General features: G+C 45.2%; 1 protein-coding gene and 1 long non-coding RNA gene across 2 annotated transcripts in view; both read right to left on the reverse strand.

The window, feature by feature from the left end:
• LOC116986209 (cadherin-4-like) overlaps nt 1-26,891 on the reverse strand; it is a 481,573-nt gene that overhangs the window by 274,713 nt on the left and 179,969 nt on the right. The gene's annotated exons all lie outside the window — the stretch shown is intronic.
• Nucleotides 14,819-17,159, reverse strand: LOC116986210. The gene is made up of 3 exons (XR_004415437.1): nt 17,015-17,159; nt 15,325-15,328; nt 14,819-14,851 (listed from the first exon to the last, which is right to left on the reverse strand). It is a non-coding gene; the product is annotated as an uncharacterized LOC116986210 (long non-coding RNA).

Here is a 26,891-nt window from a genome sequence, read left to right on the forward strand (position 1 = left end):
GCAGAATTGATGTAACACATCATATGGCAATGTATCAGCACATTGATATAGCACTGAGGGTAAATACTTCAACTACACTGACACGTCTCGTCTCACCAGCACACAGCACCAATCATTGCTGAGAAAGATGATTACACTCAAGTCCACAACATGGAGAACCAATGACTTACCGACACTGTGAATGACTCAGAAACATCGTCCCTAAATTTACTTATTAAAAAACAAATTGCTCAGGTTAAATGTTAAGAAAACAGAAGAAAAAATTGATGTTTATATTACGACATGGAAGAATAGTAATTCATTCATCATCGTTGAAAACATTAGCGACGCAGTGGCGCTGGTTTCCAACGGGAACGGTGACGGACGCACCACACATCTCTCTCCTCTGGTTCCTGCGGACTTCTGCCGCTGGAAGTATAGGGTTTTGGTGTGTGTGTTTTATCATTATTCCTTACAATGCTGTGTACGACAGTGATCGCAACTTCTACTGAAGTGTGGATGGTCGTTGGCTCGCTAGAAGCTCATCCTCCCTTTGACAAGTCTTGTTTTTGGTCCTGCTGGGGGTCCACAGCCCCCTCCTCACCTGGCAAACCAGGTGGGGGAGACGGTTTAGTCGGTAACTATCCGACCATGGAACAGGTAGCACGGGATTACATGGTACCCGTGGGTGGCGGGGGGAACTCCCCCCGACCTCACCTGAAAGAATAGGAATTTATAGTACTTCAAGAAACAAGTATACTAACTTAGTTATTTGTTTTTCAGAACATTGGCATTGTTCAAAAAGCCAACATCTATTGTTCAAACCTCTTGCTCTTAATATGATGTCTTAGTGAGCTGCTATCATGCTTCCAGTGAAGGTATTGCCTCATTCAGCCTGCCTGCCATTGACTCCATCTACATTTCACGCTGCCTCAGTAAGGCCACTGAAGCACAATTAAGGAACAGTCTCACCCCGGTCACTCCTTCCTCTCCCCTCTCCCATTAGGCAAGAGGCACAGAAGTGCAAAAACGCATAGATAGAGTCATAGGGCGTGGAAACAACCTGCCCACACCGATCAACATGTCCCATCTATACCTGTCCCACCTACCTGAGTTTGGCCCATTATGGTGATGAGGAGATGGCAGGAGAATGGGGATGAGAGGGAAAGATAGATCACCCATGATTGAATGGCAGACTAGACTTGATGGGCCGAATGGCCTAATTCTGCTCCTATCAATTATGAACATGAATATTCCTCTAAATATCCCTCTGTCTAAATGTTTCTTAAAATTCGCAATAGTACCTGGCACAACTACCTCCTCTGGCAGCTCGTTCCATACACCCACTACCCTTTGTGTAAAGAAGTTGCTCCTCAGGATACTATTAAATCTTACCCCCCCCCCCCCCCCTCCCACCTTAAACCTATGTCCTCTGGTTCTCGATTCCCTCAAGGCCCACAAGAATAGGTGGACGGTGAACTCTGCTGAATGCAGATGGGATGTTCAAGGACATGTTGTGGGCGGCACAGTGACACAGCGGTAGAGTTGCTGCCTTACAGCGCCAGTGACCTGGGTTCGATCCTGACTACGGGTGCTGTCTGTATGGAGTTTGTACGTTCTCCCTGTGACCTGCATTGGTTTTCTCCAGGAAGTTAAGTTTTCCTCCCACATCCAAAGACGTACTGGTTTGTAGGTTAATTGGTTCGGTATATATGTAAATTGTCCCTCGTGTGTGCGGGGTAGTATTGGTGTGCAGGGATCGCTAGTCGGCGTGGACCCGGTGGCCCGAAGAGCCTGTTTCCACATTGTATCTCTAAACTAAGCTAATACATTCAATGATTCAGCATCCATGGAGAATATCAAAGAACTGCATATGCTGGAATCTTGAACAAAAAACAAAGTGCTGGAGAGGTTCAGTGGATCTGGCAGCATCTGTAAAAGGAATGGACCAGCTATGACCCACAGGATAATGTGGTGGGACGAAAGGCCTGTTTATACCCTGTATCGCTAAACTAAACCTAAGACGTGTCACCTGAGAGATTTTATTTTTTTTAATATAAATATTTTTATTAGAAGCATGTACACAAATAACAGTAAGCGACAATCTAATTAGAGATTTCTTACGTAGCTTCAGTTTTTTTTTTAAAGAATAAAGATAAAGGGAGAAAAAGATAAGAGAAACTAATAGAGAGAGAAGAGAAAAAAAGGAGACACAGAAGGAAACTACCAATAACAAGATCATGGGCCTGGCCAAGCTGGCCATCCGTGAGTCAAGGCGGCAGACGGTGGAGGGCTCTACCCGAGGCGGCTGCCTGCCCCTTTTCCGGGGATACGTCCGTGCCCGGGTGCAGATGGAAAGGGGATACGCCCTGTCTACGGGTACCCTGAGGGAGTTCCGCGACCGCTGGGCACCGAGGGGGGTTGAATGTATCCTGGACAAGGATTGCAATATAGTTGTTTATCAGTTGCTTAGCATATTTGTTTCGTATTGTATTAAGGTGGTGTTTTGTTTTATTGTATTGTAAATACTATTTCAATATTTAAAGAAATATTTTTGATTTAAAAAAAAAAAAAAAAAAAAAAAAAATAACAAGATTATGGAGATAGATCTGGGAAATGTTGAGTGTAACTATTCATCGAGTCCCAAACTCAGGTTTCAACGCTGTTTTTGCATCAAACCAATTTACTTTTTCAAAAATTCAATTTTTTGGTCTCCAATAAATGGAGACCATATTCTAACAAAAAATTCTGGTTTGTCAATTAAGACAAATCTTATTTTTTCCAAATGCAAGGTCTCAGTCATTTCCTGAGAGATTTTAAACTGCCTGTTCCGTCGTTTCTATCAGGTGAACTGTGTCAAAAAGTACAAAGCAGATACTGCAGGGATGCATCCACCAGGAGAATAACCTTGTGTAAGAAAGAACTGCAGATGCTGGTTTAAATCGAAGGTAGACATAAAATGCTCAGAGTAACTCAGCGGGTGAGGCAGCACCTCTGGAGAAAAGGAATGGGCAACGTTTCGGGTCAAGACCCTTCTTCAGACTGAATAACCTTGTTTAGTGAACTCGGAAATACAAAAACTAAAGAACGAATTTAATAAGTTCTTAATGATACTTTTAACAAGCTCAGAAGTTCTAGGATCAGAATTAGGCCATTCGGCCCATCAAGTCTACTCCACCATTCACTCATGTCTGATCTACCTCTCCCACCTAACCCCATTCTTCTGCCTTCTCCCCATAACCATTGACACTGGTACTAATCAAGAATCTGTCCATTTCTGCCTTAAAAATATCCACTGACTTGGCCACCATAGCCTTCTGTGGCAAAGAATTCCACATATTCACAACCCTCTGACTGAAGAAATTCCTCCTCATCTCTTTCCTAAAGGAACGTCCTTTAATTCTGAGGCTATAGCCTCTGGTCCTAGACTCTCCTACTAGTGGAAACATCCCCTCCACATCCACACTCTGCAAGCCTTTCACTATTTGGGAGTTTATTTCAGGACGCTTCATGGTCTAACACGAAGAACAACTGGACGTTGTGATCTCGGTGAACAAAAATGTACTGCCCAATTTCAGTGATCAGTGGTGGTCTGAACACAATCTTATTCATGCTGGCGTTGTCCCTTGGTCAAAGGCCAACATTAACAAACTGCTGATTAAATCTGGTCCCAGAAGAGGTACAAAATCTGATTACAAGCTCAGCATTTTCCAGTTAATTTAAAACATTGCTGCATTAAATTGAACCGAAAAATGTAACAAAACTAATAAAAACCAAAAAAAAAGCTTTGGAGGATCTTTGCACCGTTTTCGACAAATAGGTCATTGCGAGTTCAGAGTGTGTGGCTTAGAAAGGAATCTTTTATTCACTGGCTCCACACACCACAAAAAGCACATTGTTTCCCATTCCGAGTCATCGGCTTCACTTGCTCCAAAAGCCACAATTTGATATTGTGCTCCATGCTATTTCTCTTCTGCTTTGCCCACACGGCTCTGAGCTTTATAAAATGGTCTGACTCAAACCTGCTCCAGTTTATGGAACTCAGGCTCTTTCTTCTCCCAACAGCTGTCAAGTTGAGATACAGCGCAGAAACAGGCCCTTCAGCCCACCGAGTCCGCGCCGACTGCCGATCCCCGCACACTAGCACTATCCTACACACGCAAGGGAAAAATGTACAATTCTAACAAAGCCAATTAACCTACAAACAAGCCTGTACGTCTTTGGAGCGTGGGTGGAAAGCGAAGATCCCGGAGAAAACCCACGTAGGTCACAGGGAGAACGTACAAACTCCATATAGGCAGCAGCCGTAGTCAGGATCGAACCCGGGGTCTCTGGCGATGTACGGCTCAATTTGTAACAGACAGGAATATTTAATTGCATTCAAGTCCGATCGCTGAATGCTCCATCAATGAATCTCCCTCTCTTATCGCGCTGCAGTGTGGTGTTAAATGCAACCCGTTCCTTCTTCATTATCCAAGGTGTATATAATTACACCTTGTACACTGCTATGATCATTCCAGCCCTGGACATGATGATACAATTCAACAACGGTGAAACTGGTCAAAGGTCTGGCTTGAAAGTTCAAAGATCGCACGGCCAAAGAAAGTCAGAGCAGTTGCCACATTTTGCATTCTCCATTAAAAATACATTGCACTTCTATTAACTATAATCAGGCAGCCAGGCCAAGAGGTCAGGGTACTTTAGTCAGGATCCAAAGTCTCTGGTGCTCTATGGCAGCAACTCTACCGCTGCACCACAGTTGTCGACCAAACTAGGCTCGCATGCCTTTCACCTCACTCTCTCTGGGAGAAGCCACCGCTCGCAGGTTCAACAGCCATGAAACAACTCACCTCCCTCACAATTGCCACCCAACTTTCAAAGCCCAGTACTTGGTTCTGTGAATCATTGGATAATGAACGCGCAGAAAGTAGAGGAGCACGAAAGGACACCAAGGGGTGGAGTAACTCAGCAGGTCACAGATGGCTGTGGAGGCCAAGTCAATGGATATGTTTAAGGCGGAGATTGACAGATTCTTGATTAGAAAGGGGTGTCTGAGGTTATGGGGAGAAGGCAGGAGAATGGGGTTGGGAGGGAAAGATAGATCAATTATGATTCAATGACGGAGTAGAATACATGGGCCAAATGGCCTAATTCGGCTCCTATCACTTATGCACTTATGTAGGTCAAGGCAACATCTCTGGAGAAGGTGAATAGGTGGCGTTTCGGATCGGGACCCTTCTTCAGATAGTGTGAAGTAGCAGGATAAAGACCTGGTCCAAATTATAAAACATTCTCTCCATCTTTCTGGCAATATATGGAACTGATTACAAGGTGAAAACTGGACTCACAAGGAACAGCAGATGTTGGAATCTTGAGCAAAACGCTGGAGTGGAAAACACAGATTGCCGATGCTTCAGGTCGGGTCTGAAGAAGGGTCCCAACCCGAAACGTCACCGATCCATTTCCGCCCAGAGATGCTGCCTGACCCACTGAGTTACTCCAGCACTTTGCCCTTTGCACATGGAGAAGGCTATTGGGTGACGGTGTTAAGATTTCCAAGCAAGTTTACTTTCTTTGCCCAACAAGCTGCCAGCACAATGAAAGTTAGAAACAAAGCAAGCCAAAAATTCCTCTCGAGACTGACTATCAATACAATCACTGAGTGTGCAGAGAATGTCTACCAATTTACCAGCAGTTTATTTCTTTGAAACAGAACACAGTGACAATATACTGCAGGTCAAAGGAGCAACAGAGAGAGAGAGAGAAATAGTTATTGTTTCAGGTCAATGACATTTCATTACAACTTTTATCAGTTTCTTTTCCCAGATTTCCTGCATCTGTAGAATTGCACTTTCAGACAAATTTATTTTCGATCTGATAAAACGTGTAGAAATAACAGCACAGATTGTATCACACAGTGCTTTCCTCAGCAGAGCTGCACAATACAAAGACCATTTTACCTGGGGTAAATCATGTGCACGATCACTTCATGCCAATTGCAAACACGGGCCGGGCATTTGCTATTGTAATACACGTACAGTGCAGTTGGCATTGTCTGGGCAGCTGACATGCTCCTAATAATGCAATCAGTTCGGCAGAGAACGTTTCAGCCTTTGAGAAGCGCCACACAATGACAGTCTCGGACGGAGAACAGCGCGTACTGTACTGTAGTGCACGTCATGTTGTTTTTCCTGCTATTTGGAAGGGACAAACTGCACTGTGTGGAGCGCTGCACTGTGTGGCCTCTGAGACAGTGGCTACAGTTTGTGCAGGTCCACCACCGCTTTCCCCGGCAACTGATTGTCCGGCGTCTCCTTTAATCCGGACAAAATCACGAGAACGCACTTGGAAATTGTCCCGGTTTGGAGGACAGAAGGTTGCCCGAAAAGCACAATGGCATTATCATGTTTAGATGGATAACTAAGTGTAGGAAGGAACTACAGATGCTGGTTTAAACCGAAGATGGACACAAAATGCTGGGGTAACTCAGCGGGACAGGCAGCATCTTTATAGACACAGAGGAATGGGTCGAGACCCTTCTTCAGACTGAAGTAGGATCTTGACCCGAAACCATGATCAGCCATGATCATATTGAATGCAAGTGCCGGCTCGAAGGGCCGAATGGCCGACTCCTGCACTATGTTTCTGGGTCACCAATTACTTTTCTCCAGAGACGCTGCCTGTCCCGCTGAGTTACTCCAGCATTTTGTGTCTATAGATGGGTAGCAAACATGGCCGACTTCAGATGTCAACTTCGCGGGCCGGCATCTCGGTCGCTCGGCAGCCTAGGAGGATCATTCCGGTCCCGTAACATTGGACTCTCGGAGGCCGTGACCTCTGTTCTGGCAAAAACAGAAAATCCAGAGAGTCCCTGGAGCCAAAGGCGTCGGAAAATCAGTGATGGACCCGTACACCTACAAACACAAACACAGGGTCCCCTTACCACATCCCACCTTGACCTTTGGGTGATCGATGGTCGGCGTGAACTCGATGGACCAAAGGGCCTATTGCCATGCTGTATCGTTCAATCAATTCGATCCATCAAGCAGCTGGAAGAAGACCAAGGGGATAGAAAGACTTCCAGGAGATAATCCCAGCTTTGCATCTTCACCCTCATCCCCAATTTGAGTGCAACTTAGCAGCATGTCCGGAGGGTCAGTGTGGAGAGGGTGGTTCGAATAGCCTGTCTCAGCATGGCATGACTCTATAAATGACGTCCTTTTAGGAAGGAGATGAGGAGAAATTTCTTTAGTCAGAGGGTGGTGAATCTGTGGAATTCTTTGCCACAGAAGGCTGAGGAGGCTAAGTCAGTGGGTAATTTTAAGTCAGAGAGAGAGAGATAGATTCTTGATTAGTATGTGTGTCAGAGGTTATGGGGAGAAGGCAGGAGAATGGGGTTAGGAGGGAGAGATAGATCAGCCACGATTGAATGGCGGAGTAGACTTGATGGAGGGAATGGCTTAATTCTGCTCCTCGAACTTATGAACTTATGATTGTTTCTGGGCAAACAGTCAATTTGAATTAATATATTCTACTACCTGAATCCTGCAGCTTTGAATCCCGGAGTAGACTTGATGGGCCGAATAGCCTAATTCTACTCCTATCACTTATGACTCTCCTAAGCAGTTTGCAAACTCCTAGGACCCAATGCAGGAAATGTGACCTTCCCCAACCTCCAGTCACCACCAACCATTAATCATCCAACACTGCTCTAATGACACACAATATGTCCCCACTTGCTGCTGTGCAGATCCTTCATGTTGAACCATTCCCTGATCTCATTAATTAAATAACGTGCTTGTGTTGCATCTCTGTGTTTTTTTTGTTGCTGAAAGGCACCTCATTTAAAGAACGCTTGGCCCCACATAAGATTCTCTTTCCTTGAAGGATCTCCACGTCGCTCTGCAAACGACGGCCGAGAGATTGAATGCTCTGGACTGCTGTTCTCCATTGAGGATGGACATTTACCATATGGCCAATCCAGCTGAATGCAGTACACATTGCAATCTGCTGATTACATTGGCAGGCAGTGTGGAAACAAGTAACTGCAGATGCTGGTTTACACAAAAAGTGCTGGAGTAACGCAGTTGGTTAGGCAGCATCGCTGGAAAACATGGATAGGCAACGTTTCGGACGGGATCCTTCTTCAGGCTGAACGTGATTCAGAGTTAAGAAGGGTCCTGAGCCAAAACGTCACCTATCTATGTCTTCCAGAGATGTTACCCGACCCGTTGAGTTACTACAGTGCTTTGTGTCTTTTTTCCAGCCAGCAAGGCTCAGGTTTCTTATTGTAACATGTACCGAGGTACAGTATAACGCGTTGTTTTGCATGCTATCCAATCAAGTCAGATAATACTATACATAGATGCAATCAAGCCAAACTCAAATACAGAACAATAGGAAGAGCAATGTTAAGGTACAGAGTGCAGAATATAGTTCTCAGCATAGACACAAAATGCAGCAACTATGCATATGGAGATACATCGCAATATATTGCTTAAATTGGCTAGCAATGTAGAAACATGGATAGGACAGGTATAGAGGGATATGGGCCAAACTCAGCCAGGTGGGACTAGTGTAGATAGGACAAGTTGGTCGATGTGGGCAAGTTGGGCCAAAGGGCCTGTTTCCACACTGAATGACTCTATGACTATGAATATTAGCAGATCAGATTGACACTATCATTAAAACAGCAAGCAAAAGAATTTCACAAATACATTAAATATTCATCAGCTAATACTTACACATCATCGCCTCATACCCGAGGGTTTATCACCGGCTCTGTTAGCTACTTAGTGGATGGTTAAACATCTCAACTAACACACCCAAGAGTACCGCATTGGACTAAACATTTGGGGATTTATTTTATCAGTTTTCAATGGAAAGGATTTGACAAAGTTGTATTTGAATATTGAATTTTAAAGCAATATGTAGTCACATAAATTGCATCGTAGAAAGATAGCAAAAATAGAAATGCAGCAGAGCTTTTCCCAAAACATCCATTCAGTTCCCTGCCTCAGTAATCAATGTATATAAAGTGCAAGAAATAGACTTCTTACAGGAATTACCACGATGACTTTCAGACTGGTCACTTCCAGGAAATTATGAGAATAAAGGGTGGTAAAGAATATCATGTAGCATGAAATTATTATGCTATTTGCATTCAAAACATGGTAGGTATCAGCATTTTTCCCCTTCATGACAAATTAACAAAATGTAGTCACATTTTCAACATCCAGAAAACTGCATCGGGTCTTTGTAATTAAAGGTTTCCAACAGCTATTTAATTGCCAACACTTCATTGCTTTATCTGCAGTTTGCAGCAATTGCCTTCAATTCACTGACAATGCATTCAAACGCAAATCTGTTAAGAGTCAAAAGGTAAACCTTCAGGCAATATTTGTGCACAAGTAACTCCATACCATCCATATTCTTCCAGAGGCATATAGTTATACAGCAGGTGAAACAAGACCATTAGGCCCAACTTCCTCATGTTGCCTGCCTAGTCCCATTTGCCTCCTTTGGCCTATATCTCTCTGAATCATTCTTGCCAACGTACCTATCCATATGCAGTTCAGTTTAATTTAGTTTAGTGATACTGTGCAGAAACCAAAACCTGTAAGTCTTTGGCATGTGGGAAGAAACCGGAGCACCCAGGGTAAAACCCACGCAGTCATGAGGAGAACGTACAAACTCCGTACAGACTGCAGCCGTAGTCAGGATCGAACCGGGTTCTCTGGCGGTGTACGGCTCAATTTGTAACAGACAGAAAACAGACAGAAATATTTAATTGAGTTCAAGTCCGATCACGGAATGCTCCATCAATGCATCTCTCCTCTCTTCGCGCGCTGCAGTGTGGTGTTAAACGCAACCCGTTCCTTCTTCGTTATGGAAGGTGTGTATAATTACATCTTGTCCACTGCCATGAACACTCCCGGACTGGACACGATGATACAATTCGACAACGGTGAAATTGTTCCCGGGTCTGGCTCGAGAGTTCAAAGACCGCACGGCCAAAGACATGTCAGAGCAATTACGCCGTTTTGCATTCGCCATTAAAAACACATTGCACTTCTATTACCTGTCATCAGGCAGCCAGGCCAAGAGGACAGGGTACTTTAGAGTCAGAATTACATTTTAACCAAGGGTATTATTGAAAGCAGTCGAGAAATTGACATTTCCACTCCTACTCCCCCAAAGCACATAGGCAGGCATGCAGGCAGGCAGCCAAATTGTAAATAGGTAATTTGCCTTAATTTCTCAAATTATGCAACTGCAGTCAATTTGCAGTGAAGTCTTATTGAAAGAATCGTAATACCATGGCAATTGTACAGAATCTGCAATGAACAGTTAAATGACGGTACCTAGGCTGATGTTTGGAATCTGAGTGCTATTTATGGTCAAGGTTAAGGGCAGGAAGATTCCACCTTGCATGTGTCACACAGTAGTTTAGTTCCGAGATACAGAGATACAGCATGGAATACGCCCTTCGAGCCTGTTTCCACACTCTATGACTCTAGGAGTCTAAGATTGTTAAGGGTTTGGACACACTAGAGGCAGGAAACATGTTCCCGATGTTGGCGGAGTCCAGAACCAGGGGCCACAGTTTAAGAATTATGCAAGCCATTTAGAACGGAGACGAGGAAACACTTTTTCTCACACAGAGTGGCGAGTCTGTGGAATTCTCTGCCTCAGGAGGTGGGTTCTCTGGATGTTTTCAAGAGAGAGCTAGATAGGGCTCTTAAAAATAGCGGAGTCAGGGGATATGGGGAGAAGGCAGGAACGGGGTACTGATTGGGGGTGATCAGCCATGATCACATTGAATGGCGGTGCTGGCTCGAAAGGCCGAGTGGCCTACTCCTGCACCTATTGTCTATTGTGTAATTTCAGTCAGTCTTCCGATTTAAACGTCTGACGAATTTATCCATGTTCTCCAGAGATGCTGCCTGGGCCGCCGAGTTACTCCAGCACTTTGTGTCCTTTTATCTGGTCAGGTGTCAGGAGTATGAGGTACCCATCATTGAAACATACAAAATAGGTGGAGTAGGCCAGTCGACCCTTCAAGCCAGCACCGCCATTCAATATGATCATGGCTGATCTTCAAAAATCAGTGCCCAGTTCCTGCTTTCTCCCCATATCCCTTGATTCCCTTGGCCCTAAGAGCTAAACCAAACTGTCTCTTGAAAACATCCAGTGAAGGGGCCTCCACTGCCTTCTGTGGAAGAGAATTCCACACACCTCTGGGTGCAAAATATTTTCCTCACCTCAGTCCTAAATGGCCTACCACTTATTCTTAAACTGTAATCCCTGGTTCTGGACTATCCCCGTACTTCAGGAACATTGTTCCTGCATCTACCCTGACCAATCCTCTAAGAATTGTATATGTTTCTATAAGATTCCCTCTCATCCTTCTAAATTCCAGCGAATACAAGCCCAGTCGACCCATTCTCTCAGCATATGACAGTCCCGCCGTCCCGGGAATTAACCTGGTGAACCTACGCTGCACTCCCTCAATAGCAATAATGTCTTTCCTCAAATTAGGAGACCAGAATTGCACACAATACTCCAGGTGCGGTCTCACCAGGGCCCTGTACAACTGCAGTAGGACCTGCTGCTCCTAAACTCAAATCCTCTTGCATTGAAGGCCAACATGCCATTAGCTTTCTTCACTGCCTGCTGTACCTGCATGCTTACTTTCAGTGACTGATGTACAAGCATACCCAGGTTTCGTTGCACCTCCCCTTCTAATCTGACACTATTCCATTAATAATCTGCTTTCCTGTTCTTGCTACCAAAGTGGATAACCTCACATTTATCCACATTATACTGCATCTGCCATGCTTCTGCCCACTCACCAAACCTATCCAAGTCACCTTGCAGCCTCATAGCATCCTCCTCACAGCTCATACTGCCACCCTGTTTTGTGTCTTCCGCAAACTTAGAAATGGTACATTTAATTCCCTCGTCTAAATTGTTAATATATATTGTAAACAACTGGGGTCCCAGCACCGAGCCTTGCAACATCCTGGATTTGTTTCAAGGTGTTAAGGTCAGTTTATTGTCACATGTACCAATTAAAGTACAGTGAAATTCGAAGTCATTCCCATTGCAGTTGCTCCCTTTCCCCCTCTCCCTCCTCCTCGCTGCTGTTGATGTCAGGCTCCTGGACATCCTGACTGACCAAACCCCAATAGATAAAGTCACCAAATGCTGCAGTAACTCCGCGGGACAGGCAGCATCTCTTGGAGCATAGGAATGGGTGACGTTTCGGGTCGAGACCCTTCTTCGGTCCCATTCAGTCACCCATTCCTTCTGCCAGAGATTCTGCCTGTCCCGCTGAGTTACTCCAGCATTTTGTGTCTATCTTCGGTGTAAACCAGCATCTGCCGTTCCTCCCTACACATTTCCCTGGGGAACATGGACAGGTGACGTTTCAGGTCAGGATCCTTCTTCAGACTGATGCTTCATAGAATGATACAGCATGGAAACAGGCCCTTCGGCCCAACTTGCCAACATGCCCACGTTTGGTCCATATCCCTCCAAACCTGTCGTATCCATGTACCTGCCTAACATTTTCTTAAACATTGGGATAGTCCCAGCCTCAACGACCTCCTCTGGCAGCTTGTTCCATAAAGCCACCACCTTTTGAGTGAAAAAGTTACCCTTCAGATTCCTATTAAATCTCTTTCCCCTTCACCTTAAACCTATGTCCCCTGGTCCTCGATTCATCTACTCTGGGCAAGAAACTAATCCTCTCATAATTTTACACACCACTGTAAGATCACCCCTCATCCTCCTGCGCTCCAAGGAATAGTCCCAGCCTGCTCAACCTCTCACTGTAGCTCAGACCCACTAGTGCTGGTAACATTCTCGTAAATCTTCTCTGAACCCTTTCCAGCTTGAAGCCAGCATCTGCAGCTCCTTGTTGCTACCGACCCCAACTGATAACTGACAAAGCAAACGCAATCAACATGTCAGTAATACACAACCATGGATGATCAGCCATGATCATATTGAATGGCGGTGCAGGCTCGAAGGACCGAATGGCCTACTCCTGCACCTAATTTCTATGTTTCTATGTGCTGCTCTGCCTCAGTTGGCCAGATGATCCCATCACCAGGCCAGTGCTTTTAACGTCCAAGAAACTCATGACAGAAGGAAACTTATTCATAACTCTATTGCTGGAATGTGTTGCTTGGAGCAACTTCCAAGACAATTAAATTTTTAATACTCAGCATTATTCGATGAGATATTGTGTGGACTACGCTGGGAAAAAAAAACATTGTGAACTCCTATACTCTTAAACCCCAGTGTTCCTTTTCGCAAGTTCATAAGTTCTAGGAGCAGAATTGGGCCGTTTGGCCCATCAAGTCAGCTCCGCCATTCAATCATGGCTGATCTATCTCTTGCCTTCTCCCCATAAGCCGTGACAGCCTTGGAGAACTGGGATTGGTGAAATTTCAGGTCGGGAGCCTTCTTCAATAGAGTGAAAAATATGAGTAGATATTCTCCCCCCCCCCCCACCCCCCAATTATTTCCTGTGATTCCCCTAACCCTGGTGCATTCCCATTTCTCCCATTATCCTGCCCCTCTTCCTCAATCCCCCCCCCCCCCTGTTTACCCCTCATCCACCTATATCCCTCCCTCTGGCTTTACATTTCACTCCCCTTCTCTCCTTATCCTTTTGGAAGAGAGACCTTCACTTTGCCCACCGATCTGCAAATTAAGCCCCCCCCCCCCCCCCCCCTGTATTCACCTATTACTTGCCAGGCTTTGTCCCACCCCAACCTCTTTTCCAACTACCCCCACCCCCCCATTACAATCAGTCTGAAGAAGAGTCATTAATTCATGTTATAGGAGCAGAATTGGGTCATTTCCCTCAACAAGTCTACTCTGCCATTCAATCATGACTGATCTGTCTTTCCCTCTCAACCCCATTCTCCTGCCTTAGCCCCATAACCCCTGACACCCACACTTTTGGTCCCTGACCCGAAACGTTACCTCCCCATTCGCCCACAGATGCTGCCAGATCAATTGAGTTACTCCAACACTTTGTGTTTTACTCCTACAATTCTGTGATAGTGAATAATGAAAGGCCTGGATAGAGTGAATGTGAAGATGTTTCCACAAGTGGGAGTGTCTAAGACCAGAGGCCATCGCCTCAGAATAAAAAGGACATATCTTTAGAAAGATGAGGAGGAATTTCTCTCGTCAGAGGGTGGTGAATCTGTGGAATTCATTGTCACAGACGGCTGTGGAGGCCAAGTCAATGGGTATATTTAAGGCGGAGATTGACAAATTCTTGATTAGAATGGGTGTCAGGGGTTATGGGGTGAAGGCAGGAGAATGGGGTTGAGAGGGAATGATAGATTGGCCATGATTGAATGGTGGAGTAGACTTGATGGGCCGAATAGCCTAATTCTGCTTCTCCAACATGAACGTGAATTTTAAACACTATGGGTGTTGTAATGATCCTAAGTTCCAATGAAACATCAAGGTTGACCAAGTTAAAAGGACACGTGTCCATGTAAATTACAATTGTCAAGAACAACTAAGAATTCCCTTCTGCGTTAAACATAAACTGGGTTTTCATTTGACTGAGTGCTTTCTTTAATAGAATCCCCTGCAAATTCTCATGACAAATAATTACACTGCATCGCATAGAGAGCAGCAATTTTATCTTCATGATATGCTGCTTTTATACTTAACTGGATGGTAATTTGTTTTGGCATTTCAACCGTGTACAGTGTGATTGGTGACTGAGCAACACAGAGGCAAGATACGGTGCAGGGATACATCGAATCCTAGAGTCATACAGCATAGAAACAGGCCCCTCGGCCCAACTTGCCACATCTACACCAGTCCCACCTGCCTGCGTTTGGCCCATATACCTCTAAACCTGTCCTATCCATGTACCCGTCTAAATGCTTCTTAAACATTGCGATAGTCCCTACCTCAACTACCTCCTCCGGCAGCTCGTTCCATACACCCACTACCCTTTGTGTGAAGAAGTCACCTCTCAGGTTCCGATTAAATCTTTCCCCTTCACCTTAAATCTATGTCCTCTGGTTCTCGATTTCCCTGCTCTTGGCAAGAGACTGTGCATCCACCCAATAGACAATAGACAATAGGTGCAGGAGTAGGCCATTTGGCCCAATGTGATCATGGCTGATCATCCCCAATTAGTACCCCGTTCCTGCCTTCTCCCCATATCCCCTGACTCCGCTATTTTTAAGAGCCCTATCTAGCTCTCTCTTGAAAGCATCCAGACCTCCCTCTGAGGCAGAGAATTCCTTTCATAAGACCACGCCTCATATTTCTGCGCTCCAAGGAATAGAGTCCTACCCTTCTCAACCTCTCCCTATAGCACAGGCCCTCGAGTCCTGGCAACATCCTCGCAAATCTCCTCTGTACCCTTTTCCAGCTTGACAACATCTCTCCCATAACATGGTGCCCAGAACTGAACGCAAATGCGGCCTCCCCAACATCTTATACAACTGCAACACGACTTCCCAACTTCTATACTCAATGCACTGAGTATGTGTTTGTGAACAGATTATGACAGCTGTCTTCTTGTTATCGAGTCCACACACAAGATTGGAAGTTGTTCTGCCAGAGCTGAACACATTTCTCGGCATCTGCATACAATGGTGTCTAACTTGCGCTTCTTGCGCTTCTTGTGCGTGGTGGTGGAAACAGGGCCGCGACGCGAACACATGACAGCAGGAGGAGCACTATATTCTTCTTAGTAAATTAAATGAAAGTAGTGTAAGTTTTTTGTAAAAGCAATGACTACTGAATTAGGTTTACAGTAGATCCCACAAGCTTTGACAAATCCCACATCACTGTGTAATTCAACATGTCTTTGACAACATCCATTTTGGGCCAAATTTTGACTCGCATATTCTTTGCAGAACTTGTCTATTCTTTATGGAATATCTGGGAACATGATAAGCCCTGTTAACATTAGGGTTAATTCCCGGGATGGCGGGACTGTCATATGCTGAGAGAATGGAGAGGCTGGGCGTACACTCTGGAGTTTAGAAGGATGAGAAGGGATCTTATTGAAACATATAAGATTATTAAGGGTTTGGACACGCTAGAGGCAGGAAACATGTTCCCGATGTCGGGGGAGACCAGAACCAGGGGTCACAGTTTAAGAATAAGGGGCAAGCCATTTAGAATGGAGACGAGGAACATTTTCACACAGAGAGTTGTGAGTCTGTTGAATTCTCTGCCTCAGAGGGCGGTGGAGGCCGGTTCTCTGGATACTTTCAAGAGAGAGCTAGATAGGGCTCTTAAAGATAGTGGATTCAGGGGATATGGGGAGATGGCAGGAACGGGGTACTAATTGGGGATGATCAGCCATGATCACATTGAATGGCGGTGCTGGCTCGAAGGGCCGAATGGCCTACTCCTGCACCTATTGTCTATTATCTATTAATTCAGTTTGATCAACTGCTGATGTGAAATTCACAGATTTATTGGAAAACAATTTTGCAATGAGTGCAATCTTGTCGAAAGAAGGAAAACCTTCAAAAACCCAACAAATCGCACCGCCACCATTTCAAAACACAACTTTAATGAAAACCCAACATGCCATCGAGGGAACGTATTATCCAGAAAAGAGAACAGCCTTTATTAGCAACTCTCATCATTGCTTAGGACCATTCCTCTAGAGACTTGGAAACAATCACCGAGGCTCCAGAGACGTTATCAGCAGTGCGGTGAATCCGTGGAAATCATTGCCACAGACGGCTGTGGAGGCCAACTCACTGAATATTCTTGAAGCAGAGTTTGACAGGTTCTTTTGATTAGTAAGGGCACCAAAGGTTATCGGCAGAAGACAAGAGAGTGGCGTTGAGAGGGAAAAATAGTATCAGCCACGATCAAATGGCGGAGCAGACTCGATGGGCCGAATGGCCTAGTTAGTCATAGAGTCTTACACCGTAGAAACAGGCCCTTTGGCCCAACCTGCCCACACCGGCCAATATGTCCCATCCACACTTGGCCCACCTGCCTGCATTTGGCCCACATCCCTCCAAACCTGTCCTATCCATGTACAGTGTCTAAATGTGTCTTAACCGCTGCAATGGTCCCTGCCTCGACTTCCTCCTCCGGCAGCTCGTCCCATACGCCCACCACCCAATCGCGTGAAAAGGTTACCCCTGTAATTCTGCTCAGATGGTCTTGTGATCTTATTCATCTCAGCTCCGAAACTCACGAATGAAGTTGCTGTCAGAAACAATACTGTAATGGCAGCGTCCAATCGCTAGGATACTTTGCTCATGTTTTAAGGGAAATGCAGGCCATCACAAGTGCTGGGATTCATTGCAATTCAAAGTCATTTTTAAGAGACACTTTATGAAAATTTACCAACCAGATGGTTTTTGACTTAATGCACGACATAATGATAGAGATCAAGTTGTAACAAAACACCTACACAAGACATGATTGTTTGCCAAACATTTTCCTTTCACAGAGAGAGATGAATATGAAGAAGATGCCTCTTTAAAATGACATCAAGAAATAGGAGTCATTCTCCAGCTTGGCATTTACCCGTTTGTGTAATGCACCTCAAGTTAAAATTTACAGCCACAATGGAAATGAGGCATTAAAACTATTCAAGAAACAATCAGCATAAACAGTCGTAAGGTTATAAGCGATAGGAGCAGAATTAGGCCATTCGGCCCACCAAGTCCACTCCGCCATTCAATCATGGCTGATCTATCTCTCCCTCCTAACCCCATTCTCCTGCCTCCTCCCCATAACCCGACACCCGTACTAATCAAGAACCTATCTATCTCTGCCTTAAAAAATATCCATCGACAGCCTCCACAGCCTTCTGCGGCAGAGAATTCCACAGATTCACCACCCTGTGACTAAAGAAATTCCTCCTCAATTGCTTCCGAAAAGAACGTCCTTTAATTCTGAAGCTACGACGTCTAGTCCTGGACTGTCCCACCATTGGGAACATCCTCTCCACAGCGCTGAGCGTAACGATGTGCAAGCTCAGCGTTTCTGTTCTTTCTCAACGACCTGCCAAGCAACTTTGCTTTCATCGTGAAACAATGGAGCGACCACAAAACAGTCGAGGCATGCGGGAATAAACGATTGGAAGTTATTATTTCATTGACATGGATAACGCAATTAGACAGGGAAAAACCGGCTTAATTATCATCCGAGGCCTGTCAATTCCCTGCAAGAATACTGGATTGCAGAGTATTTGCCAGTTGCTCATAGTCAAATTACAGAGAGGTTTATCAGTCTGTTGTAAAGGCTGCCAGCAACTCATGCCAGAATCCACACAAACACTGGAGCACTCGGAGAACAAAGTATGTTCACATTGCTCATTTCATTCTACACAACCACGGGCTCCGCCAACATTAACGCACACCAGATGCTTAAACATCTTTGACCAAAGACTGCATTTGAAGATCACGATGATACCTTCGGCTCTTGGAAGTCATTATTTTATTGCACGCTCCCCTCCACGCATGCTTTACTCAATCTGATAACATGCATGAAATGATACAGACACAAAATGCTGGAGTAACACAGCATCGGGTCGGGCAGCATCTCTGGAGAGAAGGAATGGGTGGGTGGCGTTTCAGGTCTAGACACTTCTTCAGACACCAACATGTATGCATTCATTTTAATTCTATTGGGTTTAGATTTATGGTCAATTAGATAGTAAATAAAAACTTAGGAGTACATGAAATTACAACCATCTCAACCCAACACCACACCAAGTTCAACCATACTAATGCTTTAGGGCACAGAGTAACTCAGCAGGTCAGGCAGCATCTCTGGAGAACATGGATTGGTGTCGTTTCGGGTCGGGACCTTTCTGAAGAAGGGTCCCAATGTCACCTGTCCATGTTCTCCGGAGATACTGCCTTTGACAGACACAGAATGCTGGAGTAACTCAGCGGGACAGGCAGCATCTCTGGAGAGAAGGAATGGGTGACGTTTCGGGGTCGAGCCCCTTACTTCAGACAGACAGGAGCTGCCCTTTGGGCAACAACTAGCATCCGCGGCTTTTTGTTTCCACAAACTGGCTCTTTAATTATTTCTCGGGACAAACTCCTTTCTGTCATAAAACGGCACGATGAGAGGCGCAAGGTCTGGGTTTTACGAGGTGGAGATGCACATTGCCCACAAGTCCCATTTCCATTTATAATTTACATCAAATCCTGCATTTTAATTGCTGGCTTGAAATGTTATGCAAATGGTGAATACATGAGAAGGAGCTGGTTGGGACAATGTATTTCCCTCTCCCAGTGCTGCTCTCAACTCAGCTTCTTCTTCTGCACGAGTTACCAGGCATCCTGCTGCACCTCAAACGAAAAGTGGAGAGGAACAGCACCTCATATTTCACTTGGGCAGCTTACAACCCAGCGGTATGAATCTTGACTTCTCTAACTCCACCTAACCCTTGCATTCCCTCTCTCCCCATTCGTCCCCCACCCGAGTGGTTTTACTAGTTTCACTGTCGTCGTGGTGAGTCTCATTGTCAGTTACTGGTTTTCACCTAGCCCACAGCTAACAATGGACCGTTTCCTTTATCATCATCACCTTTCTGCATATATCTTTCATTCATTTGTTCTATGCCTCTCTATATCACCTTCTCTCTCTCGCTTCCCTTTCCTCTGACTCTCAGCATGAAGAATGGTCTTGACCCGAAACATCACAGATTGCTTTTCGCCAGAGATGCTGCCTGACCTGCTGAGTTACTCCAGCATTCTGTGCTTATCTTCAGTTTAAACCAGCATCTGCAGTTCCTTCCTACACCTCTCTGTGTGGTCTCCAAAGGCCCACTGTAAAACTAGAGGTCACAAAGTGCTGGAGTAACTCAGTGGGTCAGGCAGCATCTCTGGAGAATATGCATAAGTGACGTTTTGGGTCGGGGCCCTTCTTCAGACCGATTGTACGGTGGGGGAGCGGGGACATAGGTTGAAGAGAGGGGAGGGGGCGTAGAACAATGCGTGGCAAGTAACAGGTTGACACAGGCAAGGGCCCCTTCAAGCTTTCTTCACCACCCCCGACCCCCCCCCCCTCCCCTCAATCAATCCGAAGAAGGGTCCTGACCCGAATCGTTACCCAATCTGTCTAAAGGGTCCTGACCCAAAACATCACGCAAATCAGTCTGAAGAAGGGACTCGACCCAAAATGTCACCTATGCATATGTCATGTTCTCCAGAGATGCTGCCTGACCCACTGAATTACTTTTGCACTCTGTGCCCTTTTGTGTAAACCAGCAACTGCAGTTCCTTGTTTCTAGACTGCAAAATGAAACCCATTCACTGGTGGATCTTCATGAGTGAAGTTCCTTCTATTATATTGTTTACGAGAATGATCCTGGGGTTGATTGGGTTAATGTATGAGGAGCGTTTGACCTCTTTGGGCCTGTACTCGTTGGAGGGGGAAATCTCATTAAAACTTACCGAATAATGACAGGTCTAGATAGAGTGGATGTGGAGAGTAGTGGGAGAGTCTAGCGCCAGAGTGCACAGCCTCAGAATATAAGGATGTACGTTTAGAATGGAGATGAGGAAGAGGTTCTTCAGACAGAGGGTGGAGAATCAGTGGAAACCATTGCCACAGACGGCCGTGGAGGCAAATACATTGGGTATTTTTAAAGGGGAGATTGATAGGTTCTTGATTAGTTATGCCCCTGTCCCACTTAGGAAACCTGAACGGAAACCTCTGGAGCTGAGGCTCAAATGACAATAAATTGTATTGTATTGTATTGTATTGGAGACTTTGCGCCCCACCCAAGGTTTCCGTGCGGTTCCCGGAGGTTGCGGGTGGTTGCCGGAGGTTGCAGGTGGTTGCCGGAGGTTGCAGGTAGTGGAAGCAGGTAGGGAGACTGACAAAAACCTCCAGGAACCGCATGGAAACCTTGGGTGGGACGCAAAGTCTCCAGAGGTTTCCGTTCAGGTTTCCTAAGTGGGACAGGGGCATTAGGGTGTTAAATGGTACGGGGAGAAGGCAGGAGAATCGGGTTAAGAGGGAAAATTAGATCAGCCATGATGGGATGACCGGAGCAGTCTGATGGGCTGAATGGCCTAATTCTGCTCCTATGTCTTGTGATCAACTCCCTTCTCAACCCCCTCTGTTCCAAGAAGAACCCCACCTTCTCCAGTCTTTTTATGTAACTCATCCCTGATTTCATTCAAAAAGTCCTTTGTATTGCAGATAATAAAACCCTAGTGTGATTCAGGATGTAGATCTATCAGTGAATGGATTTCATTTCACAGAAGATTCATAAGGAGAATGGAATAAGTACTTAACACGCCCACCAAGAGCAATCACATTTAAATTCCTGTGCCAGGCTTACAGGAACACTGACCAATTCTTTGGATGCTTTAAGAATTGGCATAGCAACTGGCTGTGACAAATTGAAAATAATCTATTGGGAGACTGTAGCCAGTAATGTTTCACAGAGAACAGTTTTGAAATCCTTGCTGTTCACAGTGTTTGTGACTGCTTTAATACAGGCTGCTTCGCATGGATCAGTTTACAGAGATACAGCACGGAAACAGGCCCTTCGGCCCACCGAGTCCGCACCGACCAGCGATCCCTGCACACTAACACTGTCCTACGCACACAAGGGACAAATTACAATTTTTAACCAAAGCCCACAAACCTGTACGTCTTTGGAGTGTGGGAGGAAACTTGTCAAAACCCACGCAGGTCACGGGGAGAACATTCAAACTCCACACAGACAGCACCCGTGGTCAGGTCGAGCCCGGGTCTTGGACGCTGTAAGGCAGCAACTCTATCGCTGCGCCATCGTGCCACCCTTTAGTCATCGGTATTACATGAACGGAGGCATGAAGACACGTGGGCTGATACCAAATCAGAATGGCGGCCATCTTTAGGCATATGGACCGATCACAGACAGATGACATGTAGCAGATGGATTATATCGTGGGTATTTATGGCAAAATAAATTGACGTCGTAACAACAAACATGTGTCCAACAGTTCTTTTTAGGCTGCCAATTGGAAAGGAAAAAAGGTTTCGGGAATAGGAATTCAATGCATTCCACAAACATTTATCCAACACGGGACATAATCAATAGGATAAACCTGGCAGAAGAAAGATATCTATGGCGGGGATTGGATTACAGGTCTGAAGAAATTAGATTTACATTTGGAGGATGGCACGGTGGTGCAGCGGTAGAGTTGCTGCCTTTTACAGCACCAGAGACCTAGGTTCAATGTCACATGTAATGGGACATGTAATGTCACGTAATGCCGTGTGTAATGTCACGTGTAATATCACATGTAATGTCACGTGCAATGTTGTGTGTAATGGCCCATGCTATGTCACATGTAATGTCACATGTAATATCACGTGTAATGTCACATGTAACGGCACATGTAATGTCACATATAATGGCACATGCAATGTCATGTGTGATGGCACATGTAATGGCATGTGTAATGGCACATGTAATGGCATGTGTAATGGCACATGTAATGTCAATTTCACGTCAGGCATAGGCCAACTAGTTTGCTAATTAATTATTGCCTGTTTTGCCAAACCACCCCAAGCCGAATTTCAACTCGCACTGGGGGTCAATAGTATAATTTAGTTTTGTTTATTGCCACATGTACCACAGTCCAATGAATAGCTGTATAGGAAGGAACTGGAGATGCTTGTTTATACCAAAGATAGACATAAAGTGCTGGAGTAACTCAGCGGGTCAGGCAGCATCTCTGGAGAAAAAGGATGGGTGACATTTCGGGTCGGGACCCTTCTTCACACTGTCAGTAGAGGAAGTAGCAGACACTCCCTTGCAGTCTGAAGAAAGGTCCCAACCGAAAACATCACCCATCCCTATCCTCCAGAGATGCTGCCTGACCCGCTGAGTTCCCCCAGCACTTTGTGCCTATCTACAGTGAAAAGCTTTTTGGTGGGTACAGTTGGCAAGATGTGACAAAACATATTCAACAACATTAATATCGCACAGTATTATCAGGCAACTGAACGGTCATCTCATCAGCTTGGGTGCGGTCCTGACCTCCCATCTACCTCATTGGAGATTTTTGAGCTATCTTTAATCGGACTTCAGTATTACATCTTGCACTGAATGTTGTCCTCTTTATCTGCACACTGTGGACGGCTCGATTGTATTCATGGAAAGTCTTTTCACTTTCTTGATTGCACGCAAAAAAAAAAGATTTTCGCAGTACATCGGTACACGTGACGATAATATGGAATCTAAACTACATTAAACTGGGTTCAACTTTTTTTACTTGGAAAGATTTCTAAATTGTTATGCTGGGAAAATTACTCGAATCTGACTTGTAACAATAATTGTGGTCTTTGCAGAAGGATATGCAGCTTCTACAGGCTGCATTCTATCTTCTAAGTGCAGTGGGAGGAAGGCCAGTTTGTATCTGCCCCAGGAACCAGTTCCTGTACGAGAACAAAGATGAGACAGAACAGACACGGGAGTACATTAATTAGAAAGGATGAAGTCCTGGGGTTTCCTGAAGCCTCAATTTAATTTTCTATTAAAAAAAATTAGCATCGTTCTGGTGTTACTGGGCTTGTGTAACACCTCCACCATATCATGCAAATTGTGGACACAACCCAGACCATCGCACAATCCAACCTCCCTTCTATTGGCTCCATTTACACCTCACCCTGCCCCGGCAAGGCCAGCAGCACAATCAAGGACGAGTCGCACCCTGGCCACTCCCTCTTCTCCCCTCTCCCATCAGCCAAAAAGCTATAGAAGTGTGCAAACGCACACCTCCAGATTCAGGGGGACAGTTTCTTCCCGGCTGTTATCAGGCACTGAACCATCCTACCACAACCAGAGTGCAGTGCTGAACTACTATCTACCTCTTTGGTGACCCTCAGACTATCCTTGAGAAGACTTTGCTGGCTTTACCTTATTCCCTTATCACGTAACCACGTGGAGGACGAGCTGAGGGACGCACTGAAGCTCGGTGCAGCCAACGCCAAGGCTCGGTGGGGGAGGACCACAGTCTAGGGTCCTTCTGCTGCTGGACATGGGGGGCACGGTGTGTTGGAGACACCCCTCAAAATAAGGGAAGGGATCCTTCGCCAGTGGGCCACATGAGTGGCAAGGGTGGGGGATAAATTTGTGAAATTTGTAGACTGTATTGAATAATTTGTATAGCCTCTGAAAATGTCGGATGAATTTGTTACACGGCTCATGTATTCTATATATTTATTACCCGAATAAAGTCTATTTTGAAAGTTAAAAAATTAATGTAATCATGTATGACTGGTTAGCACGCAACAAAAGCTTTTGTCTGTAGCCCGGTACACGTGACAATAAACGTAACTGACATTTTGACTCGTTTGCGCTCGCTAGAAAAAGCAACAATCACCATTTGCCTGTGTGCCCCACGACCACACGACCTGATTTGTCACCGCAATAGCCCAATCACTACATAAATAGATTGGCAATTCATTGCCGCTTCACAGGAGCGCCTGGTATATTTGAACAAATATGACAGCTCAGATTTAATATTGCAGAAGAGATTGAAACCGGATTATTTTACATCAGTGAGTGGAAACTGCTTTGTACAGGAAAATGTTTGATCTTCAATAGGATTTGATGGGAACAGATTTGATCTTTAAAAACTGTTGTCCTTTCAATAAAACAAATTCCTTCAGAAATTATACATACACATATAATATATCTTTACTAATCTCGGTGCTTGTTTTTTAACAGTCAAAACCGCATTATTTTCTCAGTCAAGGGACTTGCTTGATGGTGTCACTTTCAACCCTGTCGTCACCTATCACATTTATCCCCTTCTCGCAGGTTTACCTGTAATAGGCACAGAATTTGGCCATTCGGCCCATCGAGTCTACTCCGCCATGTAATCATGGCTGATCTCTGCTTCCTAATCCAATTTTCCTGCCTTCTCCCCATAATCCTTGACACCCGTTCTAATCAAGAATTTGTCTATCTCTGCCTTAAAAATACCCACTGACAGCCTCCATCTGTTCCACAGATTCACTACCCTCTGACTAAAGATGTTCCTCCTCACCTCCTCTCTAAAAGAGCGGCCTTTAATTCTCTGGTCCTAGACTCTCCCACCAGTGGAAACATCCTCTCCACATTCACTCTATCTATGCCTTTCATTATTCTGTAAGTCTCAACTTTCTAAACTCCAGCGAGTAGAGGCCCAGTGCTGTCAAACGCTCATCATATGCTAACCCACTCATTCCTGGAATCATTCCTGTACACATCTGCAGTTCCTTGTAAATCATTCTCCCTCCAATAACTCTAATATTGCAAGTGGGAATCTTTGGTAGCAGAGTCACATTTAGTTAAATAAACAAAGCAAAAACACAATACAGTCGTATATAAGCAAGTTAGCTACTTATATTGTCTACAAGACCAAGGCTGCACATACTTGTTGAAAGGCACAAAAAGCTGGCGTAACTCAGCGGGACAGGCAGCATCTATGGAGAGAAGGAATGGGTGACGTTTCGGGTCGAGACCCTTCTTCAGGGCCTCGACCCACATTGTCATCTATTCCATTTCTCCAGAGATGCTGCCTGTCCCGCTGAGTTACTCCAGCATTTTGTGTCTATCTTCAGTGTAAACCAGCATCTGCAGTTCCTTCCTACATTTTATAATGACCCCCCCCCCCCCAGGCTCCACCTAGGCCGCACTCAACAATGTTCAAAACCACTTGCATCAAGACGCTCAGAAAGAGAAATTCTGTTGCTTTTTATTCCCCCAAAACAGTTCTGTGCAGTTTAGTTTATTGTCACGTGTGCTGAGGTACAGTGTAAAGCTTTTGTTGCGTGCTAACCAGGCGGCGGAAAGACAATACATGATTACAATCGAGCCTTTACAGTGTATGGATATACATGATAAGGGAATAGCGTTTAGTGCAAGGTAAAGCCAGCAAAGTCCGATCAAGGATAGTCCAAGGGTCACCAATGAGGTAGATAGTAGTTCAGGACTGCTCTCTGGTTGTGGTAGGATGGTTCAGTTGCCTGATAACAGCTGGGAAGAAACTGCCCCTGAATCTGGAGGTGTTAGTTTTCATACTTCTGTACCTTTTGCCTGATGGGGGAGGGGAGAAGAGGGAGTGGCTAGGGTGCGACTCATCCTTGATTATGCTGCTGGCCTTGCCGAGGCAGGCTGAGGTGTAAATGGAGTCAATGGAGGGAGGTTGGAATGCGTGACGGTCTGAGCTACGAACAACATCCCAACCCAATACCGAGGACTGCCTTAGGTTGAAGCCTCAACTCAAACCTTCAGGTCAACTAATGTGTGGGCCCACCAACCCCAAGCTCGAACAAAATGTCAGACGATCAACCCGCTGCATTATCAAAGTTATGACACATCATTGCTGTGTGTTTTCTTTAATTAACGGCCAATTATTTTAACTGGAGCTTTGCGTTGTGGCAGAAAAAAATATCTAACTGGATGCAAAATGTCCCCCTGCATCCATAAATATGAAAAATTACTCACATGCAGACTCTGTTTTCCAAGCACATTCCAATATTTAATTATATTCAATGCTATTGCGAGTCACATTAACAGGAAAACATTTAGCGATGATGGCGTGCACTGAATTGACACCAAGGGTAGAATATCATCTTCCACCGTTGCATGCACTAAATGCACCCTTAGGTAGCGGTTCCGGCTCGGGCTGCTCGTCCGTAATACATGTCCGACTGCACTCGAAAGAACCAGATTTTAGAGCAACGTTATATTTATAGTGAGATATTCTGCCCTCAACAAATACAACAAGAGGTCATCTTTCTGAACCTTTTGTTCTTCCATCAAGTAAAAGTTCTAGTTTCAATAGCGGCACGGTGGCGCAGCGGTAGAGTTGCTGACTTACAGCGCCAGAGGCCCGGGATCGATCCTGACTGCGGGTGCTGTCTGT

This window comes from Amblyraja radiata, chromosome 23 (genome assembly GCF_010909765.2).
Source record: "Amblyraja radiata isolate CabotCenter1 chromosome 23, sAmbRad1.1.pri, whole genome shotgun sequence".
NCBI lineage: Eukaryota > Metazoa > Chordata > Chondrichthyes > Rajiformes > Rajidae > Amblyraja > Amblyraja radiata.